Raw genomic sequence first — 9,964 nt, forward strand, 5'->3', positions numbered from 1 at the left:
CAGAGCTTAGCTAGAGGACTCTTGGATTCAAATCTGAAAGGAGGAAATTTCCAAAGAGCCAAAGGCTGATTGGACTACTAGAGCAGATGGAGGACTTTGAATGAAGGGCTGATTAGTGATGCTAGGAAATCCACAGCTGAAGAAGAACTTATTTGATGAGGCTCATCGCACCAGATACACAGTGCATTCAGGCACAACTAAAATATACAAGGACCTGAAGAGACACTTTTGGTAAAGTGGTATGCGTAGGGAGATAGCAGAATATGTTGCTAGATGCTTTACTTGTTAGCAAGTGAAGACAGAACATCAGAAACTAGTAGGAACCCTATAGTCTTTACCCATTCCGGAATGGAAATGGGTGAATATCTCTATGGATTTCATTGTGGGGTTAACAAGGTCGAACAAAGGGAACAATTTTGTTTGGTTAATAGTTGATTAGTTGATGAAGTTAACACATTTTATACCAATGAAGATGACTTATATGGCAGAGACTTATGCGAGGATATTCATCTGAGAGATTATGAGATTGCATGGAGTTTCAGAGACGATTGTATCAGATCGAGGCTCAGTTTCGATAGCCAGTTATCGTATTCTAGTGTGTTCCACCTACAGACTAATAGACAGATAGAGAGAATCAACTAAGTGTTGGAGGATATATTGTGGGTATGTGTTATCGATTTCTTGGGTAGGCTGGAGGACCATATCTCATTGATTGAATTTGCTTATAACAATAGTTATCAAGCAACTATAGGGATGACACCGTATGAGGCATTATACGGGAGGCCTTGTAGATCGCCTATTTGTTGGGCAAATCCAGAAGACAGCTTGCTACTTGGACCAGAACTTGTGAGATAGACTACAGAGAAGGTAGCACTGATTCGAGAGCATATTCTTGCAGCGCAGTGTCTGCAGAAGAGTTATGTAGATCAGAGGCGACGATCGCTAGAGTTCAAGGTTAGGGACTGTGTCTTATTGAAAGTATCTCTGATGAAGGGAGTTTAGTGATTTGGTAGATGGAAAAAACTTGCTCCGAGATATATTGGTTCGTTCAGGATTGTTAAGCGCATTGAAGCCGTATTATGTAGACTAGATTTTCCAGCATCGATGTCAAGTATACACGATGTTTTCCATGTTTTGATGCTCATGAAGCATTTGCGTGACAAGGAGCAGCAACAAGTGTTAGACACATCGGAGAGTGAGCTTCATGATTGTTTGACCACTATTGAGATTTTAGTTTGTATTCTTGCTAGAGAAAACAAGAGAATTAGAAATAAGGTGATTCCCTTAGTCAAAGTTCAATAGAACTGGAAATGAGCTAAGGAGGCTTCTTGGGAGCATGAGGAGGATATTTATCACGACTTCCCATACTTGTTTGAACAGATAAATTGATTGATTATGATTTGTTCCTATTTATAATTATCCATATGATCATATTTATATTTAACGCTAGAATGAGGGTATTAACACTTAGCTCCCAATCATTCGGAACAATAGTATATATATGAGGGTTCCTTATTTGGATTTTTTGCCCGACATACTAGTTCCGCTTAGTTAGGGGTTACGTGAGAATACTTACATTCCAGGTTGTTAATTGTAGATATTTTTTTGTTTCATATCTAGAGATTAATGGTACGAGATGTGTATGTGAGAGTTTCCTTATCTGGATTATTCCCTCAACATGCTTTTCTCATATTATTAATCTCTAAGATACGATTGTGGAATTTCGAGAACGAAATTCTTTTAAGGGGGGATGAATGTAAAACCCCAAAAATTTTGAAAATATTATTATAAATGATAATAAATAAGTTTTATTATGATTGGTGATCATTCTGAGATGAATGGATCATAAATGATAATAAATAAGTTTTATTATTATTGGTGATCATTATGGGATAAATGGATCAAATTGGAATCGATTTGAGATTGATTCGCAGTTTCAGCCTCGGTATCACGAGTCTGCTGAAAACTGATATTATTTTATTTTTAGAAATTTTTTTGTTGATCAAATGGACATGAGGATTACGCCATTGGTCTTAGAATGTTGAGACGATGTTGTGGGTAAATTTTCATTGCTTTCTGGAAATGGACCCCGAAATCCTATTTTTTTAAATAATATAAAATATAATATATATATTTATACACTTACCTGTGCCACCAACTCCCACCCTGTGCAACAACCACTGGGGCTTTTATATAGGAAAAATGAATGGGGGGTAGGTGGTGCAGTAGGTGAGTTAGGTGAATAATATATATATATATATATATATATATATATATATATATATATTATTCACCTAACTCACCTACTGCACCACCTACCCCCCATTCATTTTTCCTATATAAAAGCCCCCACCTCTCACACATTTCTCACAAACACAGCGGACGAAAGAAGAGAGAGAAAGAAGAGAGAGAAAGAGAAGGAGAGAGAGAGAGAGAGAGAGAGAGAAACAGAGAGGAAAAGAGGAAGGGGATTTTGGTAATTCGGAGAACAGCAACGGATAGGGATTCTAATTTTATAGATCAATAATGGCAAGTTCATCTTTTTCCAAACTCATCCCTGTTTAGTTTTGATATTGATGAAAATTGATGAATTTTAGATCAAATCCCAAAAATAAAAAAAACATAATATTGATGAAAATTGATGAATTTTAGATCAAATCTCAAAATAAAAAAAGACATGATATTGATGAAAATTGATGAATAGAATATAAGACCAAATTTCTAAAGATATGATATTGCTAGCTAGAACCATACGTATATGTTCATCGCTGGAAATACGGTTACTATTCATACATACGACACTGTTCATAAATACGGTTACTACTCATATATATGATACTATTCATAAGTACGAGATACTATTCATAAATACTATTATTATTCATAAACATAGTTACTGTTCATACGTACGAGTGCTATTCATAAGTATTGATACTATTCGTAAGTACTGTTACTATTCGTACAGATATGCACTATTCATAAATACTTTTACTATTCACAAGTATGGTTCTATTCACATGTACGGGTACTATTCATAAGTAATGGTATTATTTATAATTACTGTTACTATTCATACGTACGAAAAAATACTATTCACCGACGGTGTTAGTATTTACGGATCGGGTCTTGTTTTGCCTTGAACGTTTCATCATGGACAAGATGCACGGGCCGCACGTCGATACATGTGCGTGTCCATGAGGTGTACAAGTGCGTTCGAGTACACATGTATCCTCAAGAGTGGGTAACCTATGATATTGTTTCTGTACAAGCGTGCACAGAGATTGGTAAACCTATGTTTTAGTTATGCGTACGAATGTGCGCAGAGGTCGGTGAACCTATGACATTGTTTTCGCACAAGCGTGCGCTGAGGTTGGTAAACCTACGTTTTAGTTATCCGTACGAATGTGCGCAGAGGTCGGTGAACCTATGATATTATTTTCGCACAAGCGTGCGCCGAGGTTGGTAAACCTACATTTTAGTTATCTGTACAAATGTGCGCAGAGGTCGGTGAACCTATGTTTTTGTTTTCTATATATTTGTATAGGAATCGGTACACTTATCTTGCCGATATACACGAGGATATGATTTATTGAGAAAAATGATAAATGTTATAAGCTAATTTTACCTGAGTATTTGGCGGATGCCAAAGTGACCTCGACTCATTGTTGAGATATTTGACGATTGAGATGCCTTGATACATATGTCTATTATGATGTTTTATTTTCTAGTTATATTTTTTTCATATATTAGTTCGGTAGTAATATTTAGATATCTACAATTTGAGACATATGGTATATATATGAGGGTTTCCTTATTTGGATTATTTTGCTCGACGTACTACGTCTCGTGTTGTAGATTCCTAAATATTAATTCCACTTAGACACAAGGTAAATGATCTAGGTAGACTATGCTTATAGGTAGACCCTCCGTCATATGTAGTAGCCCTTCCCCTGGGGCGGACGGAGATTTTCTTGTTGTAGCGCTCTGACGCTCTTGTTGTTGTTGTTCTTCTTTTATTTTATTTTAACTTTCAGGCGGCTCAGAGCATCGGAGAGTCGCAAGGTGACGGAGTTATTGCATAGTCACTATCACATATTTTTACTAGTATGGACTCCACGGTGGTCTTATGTTTCCATTCAGTCATTTGAGTTTGTACTCATATTGTTAAGGCAATATGCCTTAGTACGATTCAGTCATTTGAGTTTGTACTCATATTGTTAAGGCAATATGCCTTAGTACGATTTCTAGTCGATTCATGTTGAGACATATCATGTCCTTAGTACGATTTCTAGTCGATTCATGTTGAGACATATCATGTTATTTTAGACTCCAGATGTATATCAATTAGATTCCGGTTTAGTTTATTCAGGACATGATTTTATTTATAAGATATATCTTTCCGTATCATGTCTATAGTATTTATTCCCTTATTTGCCTGTTTTGTACCTTTATTTATATTGGTTTCCACTAGAGGATATTACTATGATTGGTGAAACATGTTATTGTACAATGGAGGTGCATGATAGGTTTGACATCTTTGGGTTCACCTTGGACTGCAGCCAAATATGAAAACAAGGGCGTCACAATATCCTCACTAGCGCTTTGACGCTCGTTGTTTTCTCCTATTTTTAGGCACCGAGTCAGGCGCATAGAGAGTCATATGTTGATGGAGATGCATAATAGCTTCCATCCATTTTATTATATTTGTAGTTATTTTCAGGGCTCCACAATAGTTGTTTACCTTCAGACATTAGAGTTGTGTTTTATTTTTGTAAAGGCTGAGTGCCTTAGTAGGATTTTACTTGACTCTATGCATTAAGACATATTACATTGATTGAGTTTCAGAGATATTTCATTCTATTTTTAGTTGGGTCTTGATGATGGTTATTTGTACATCTGTTCCGTGATCATCTTATTCATTGTACTTCTTTATTATTCCTATGCATGTTTTGTACCTACACCTGTTGTTTGTTTCCACTAGAGAGATAATAATTATGATGGTGAAACGTGTTGTTGCACGGTGTTGGTGCATGGCAGGTTTGACATTTTTTATTTCACCTTGGACTGTAGCCTTGTACAAATTCAGTGGCGTCATAGTTAGTATCAGAGCTCTAGTTCCAGTATGCTTAGGATCATTCTGTGTCAAGTTGTGGAGCTAGGATAGAGTTTCATAGGAATCATGTATAGAGTCCGCTAGGAATTCCTAGAATGAGTGAGGACGTTATATATATGTACTTGAAAATCACATACTTTTTTTATGATGAATATATTGCTTTGAATTATAAAGCATGCGGGGAATGATAAGTGATACTATTTTCCTATTGATATATGTTTTGTTCTTATGCTTAGAATCCTATTTACTGTGTTAACAAGCTCTACCCCTGAATTTATAGATGTCGGGAAGAGGACGTGGCCGCAGAGGTACCCATGCTAAGAGAGCTGGACAAGCTGATGTAGAGCCCGAGCCGCAGTAGGCTCCACAATATTTAGTTGATCTCAAAGCACCTTTAGCAGCTCGGTTGGCGGCGATAGAGGAGCAATTGGCGAAACAAGCTCAGCAGGAGATACCTATCTAAGAGGAAACACCCGAAGAAACACTAGAAGAGACACTAATAGCGGCACCACCACCACCAGTTGTCGATGGAGCCGCTGAACAGGAGGCTTGGCTTCGTCTGGTAGAGAGATACTAGAAGATGAGGGCACCAGAGTTTTATGGCACGTCAGATTCTATTGCAGCAAACAAGTGGAAGGAAGATGTGAGTAACATATTGGATATACTTAATGTGAACACTCTATACAATCAAAGGCTAGTAGTTTTCAGCCTTAAGGGTGATGCAAGAGGATAGTATCGACATCGGTTCACTCCAGAGCGGATGACGATTTCGTGGGAGACTTTTGTTTACTTCTTTGATGAGCAGTATGTATAGGCTGCGGCGAAAGCCAGGAAGGAGTTAGAGCTAGCCCGACTAGTGCAGGGAGACATGTCGATGATGGATTATGAAAGTAAGTTCATGAGACTACTTAGATTTATGGGCATGTGGCAGAGTGGAGAGCGGCAGGCTAATATGTTCTTGATGGGACTTCGCCCGAGTTTGCGTCGTTATCTTGTGTCGAGGAGATTTCATTCAGTGTGGGAGATAGTCGACGCCACCATTCAGTGTGGGAGATGTGGACTCATAAACATGAGACCTAATAATCTCTGCCTTTTTTATGATGACAAACAATCTACACAAAGAGTATATATAAAATATGCAATAAAGCAAAATACTCATAAATACTCACAAACCACTTGTTTCTCCTATTTGTCAACATCAAAATGGGGAAAATAATTAGAATGAGGAGAGCGAAAGCTCCCCCTACAAATGAGCATATGTGAGTATAAAAATATATATGGAATAACTCCCCCTATCAAAATGCCATATAAAATGTATGCAAAGATGACTATGGCAAGCAACAAAATATGTTTATACATTTGCCACATAAGAATGTATATGTATATAGCTATTGTGAGCAAACATAAAACACCAATCACAAAAGAAAAATATTATAAAGCACAAATGATATGATCTATAAGCTCAAACATATAAATATCATCATCAAAGTGTTTACAATGATTTCGTAAGCACAAACCCATTAAACACAATGCAAAACCAAAAAAAATACTAAGGCAAACATATGTGAGCAAGCATAGATATAGAATATACTAAACCCAACTCACATAAAAGAAGACCAAGAGAATACATATATATGTATCATAGTGTTATAAAGGACTTAAACATAAATATATATATCAGTAAGATATATATCAAAAAACAAAAACAAAAATATTTTAAAAATAAAAAAACAAAGATTTAAAAGACAAAAACTAAATGTTTGATCAATAAATTCAAAAATTTATAAATCATCCAATCATAAATCATGATTGATTAAGAACACATATAGATATATTATTAGAAAATGGTGTTTCAATATATAGATTTTAAACTAATATAGATCATGAGATCAAATGAAGAGAAATCACGAAACTAGAAAAAATCCAAATTAAAGACACAAATGATACCCAAAAAAATGTTTATGATTAGTTTAAATCCATGTATAGCAAATGAAATTTAAAGGTAATCATGAAAGTCATGAAAAAGTTCATAAACATCAACAAATGAAGAGAAAATGGTAAAGAGAGGTGAGCATATCAAGCTCTTGAAGCTTGTTTCAACCCATATAAGACTTTTAGTACCCGGTAAACATAATTTAAATTAAAGAAACAATATATCCGGGAGATTGCTAAACCATGAACCTCTCATAAATAAAGTTAAAATCAAGGTATATTCCCAAAAATGATGTTTTAACAATATAATAAAAATTATTTTGGTAGAAAATGATCAATTCATGAAAAACATGAGAATCTATAAAAGAGAATCATGAAAAAATTATGAATGATATATTTTCAAATCATATACCAAGTTTTCCTTTCCTTTTAAAGATTTTATAAAATTATTTGCAATTCTAAATAAAAATCATCTTTAAGAACATGAACAACTAAAAAACTAAAAATTTGTTTTAAAAGATTAAACATACTTTGGTACCCAATTACTCTTGGTACTGAAGAGTCTAGGGACATGACCCCTATCATTGAAGCTCAATGCCCTAGGGTTATGATCCCACTTGCGCGCATGTGGTGCACGTGTCCGGTCATATCAATAATTACTCAAATGACTCATTCTATTACAATAGGTGCAATGAAATAGATGCACTTGTTTATGTTGACCATATGGGTGTACAAGAAACACTTGCAAATAAAGATGGTCTTTTAGAAGCATTTTGCAAATACCAAACTCTTTTTAAATCAAAACAAAATTTAGCCAAATGACCAAATCTACCACAAAAATGACATTTATACACATTTATATGCTTATGATGAACATTAGGTGCATGTGTATGTATATGTGTATATGATGAGGAAACTTGATAGGATGCACAAGGAGTAATAATATTTGCATTAGTGGTTTGTTGTGCATCATAGCAAAATTTAGCAATATGGTCTTTACGGCCACAAATAGAACACTTGTAAAATTTGTCATACATGTGTGCATAGTGAGTGTTTGATTTGGAAGAATTAACACGTGACTTTGCACACAAGTCCATAAGTTTCTTATTATTATCAATGCATGTTTTTAGAGTTAAATCTAAAGATGAAATGTGGTTTTTAAAGCTACTCAACTCATCATTAGGCACATATGCATTGGTAATAGAAGTCGAACAACCATGATTAATTTTAAAAGAATTAAATTCATTCCTAATTGTTTCTACTTCTAACAAGGCATCATTTTTCTCATAAGTTAAGCTGGCGACATTTGAGATTAAGGAATTATGATCCAATTTTAATTTTTCATTATTTTCTTTTAGGATCATATTTTCTTTAGCAATAATATCAAATTTAGAGGCTAGCATATCATGATCGGATTTTAACTCTACATGCTTGCTTTGTAAATTTTTAAAATTATGATACAATTTATTATAGGCTTTTATTAATTTTTCATATGCACAAGCGAGTTCATCAATATATAAGTCATTATCGGTATCAGTCTCGCATACCTCACTAGGGCTATCGCCTAACGGTCGTGTGACAATGAAGCTCCGTTCTTACTTGAAGTAGAATCCTCCGGAACATGTTGAATTTTCTAAAAGTTGCCTTGATGTGTCTCTATATGTTTTCATAATAAATAGGCACTACCAAAAGAAACAAGTTTGTTAGAAGTGAATGAATCAAAAGCATTAAGCATAAATTCTAACACTAACTTGTTCATAGTAAACATCTTCTTATCATAATTGCTCCACTTAGATTTCTCCAAAGTGAGCATAACATAAGCATGATCAATGACTTCTCACAATTTGATATTTTTAGATCTAACAAATATTTTAAATCTAAAACACCATTGAGCATAGGGGAAACCATTGAATTTAGGAGCGATATTAATATCATAGCCTAAACTAGGTACACCATGCATGTCCATGATAAATATGCAAGTAAAAATAATCTCAAAACTAGATTAGCAAGATATAAAAACTTGGATCTCTAACTCTAGGCGGTTAAGCCACAAATCAAGAGCACCAAGCTCTGATACTAAATGAAATTACCCTAGAGAGGGCTGAATAGGGTAATATGCTAATCTAATCCGATATTAATGCCAATTAAAAACTTATTAACTAATTATCCTAGCAAGAATGATATTCAAAGATATTATATACAAGGAAATTAAACTAAGGGTGAAATAAACATGATCAATGAGGAAATAGAATGAAATAAATAATGAGCACAAATGTAACGCTAATGCAAACTCAAACACACAATATGATCACGGAGAATCCACTATCACAATGGGTTTTCAACATTCATCAAAAACGTTTACACCTCACAATCTCGATTTTCTAGCTCACCAAAAACTTTCACAACTCACACTCTTGCAATCATACTCTACACTCTCTATGTGTTGGCCTAGCTCGTGTCGTCTTTCTCAAGTATTCGGAATTACCACCTCTCTCTAGGCTTTATCACCAACCCCACTTCTTTTGGAATTGACCCCGTCTCTCACTATACACTTCTCTCAGTGTACAAGTATATTACAAAGTGTATCTCATAATGAAAGCTCAATACAAGATTTGTTCTCTATAATAGATGAGAACTCAATGTAAGCTCACACTCAATGATACAATCTCACACCACAACCAAATTATACTTAATGTGAAATACTAAAAGCTTAAGGTGGTGTGTGTGATCAATAAGGAATAACAAAACTAAACTCAATATAAAATCTAGCTTAATGAAATGGATAATCAACAAATATAAATATATAAAGCTAGAAATGGAGTTTAGAGAAAACTTCTCTGAAAACAAGAGTGAGAAAGATGAGAGATTGAAGCTCAAACACTAAAGAATTGATCTCCTCCTCTTATGTAAACTTCTTTA

This window comes from Asparagus officinalis, chromosome 3 (genome assembly GCF_001876935.1).
Source record: "Asparagus officinalis chromosome 3, Aspof.V1, whole genome shotgun sequence".
NCBI classification, from domain to species: Eukaryota; Viridiplantae; Streptophyta; class Magnoliopsida; order Asparagales; family Asparagaceae; genus Asparagus; species Asparagus officinalis.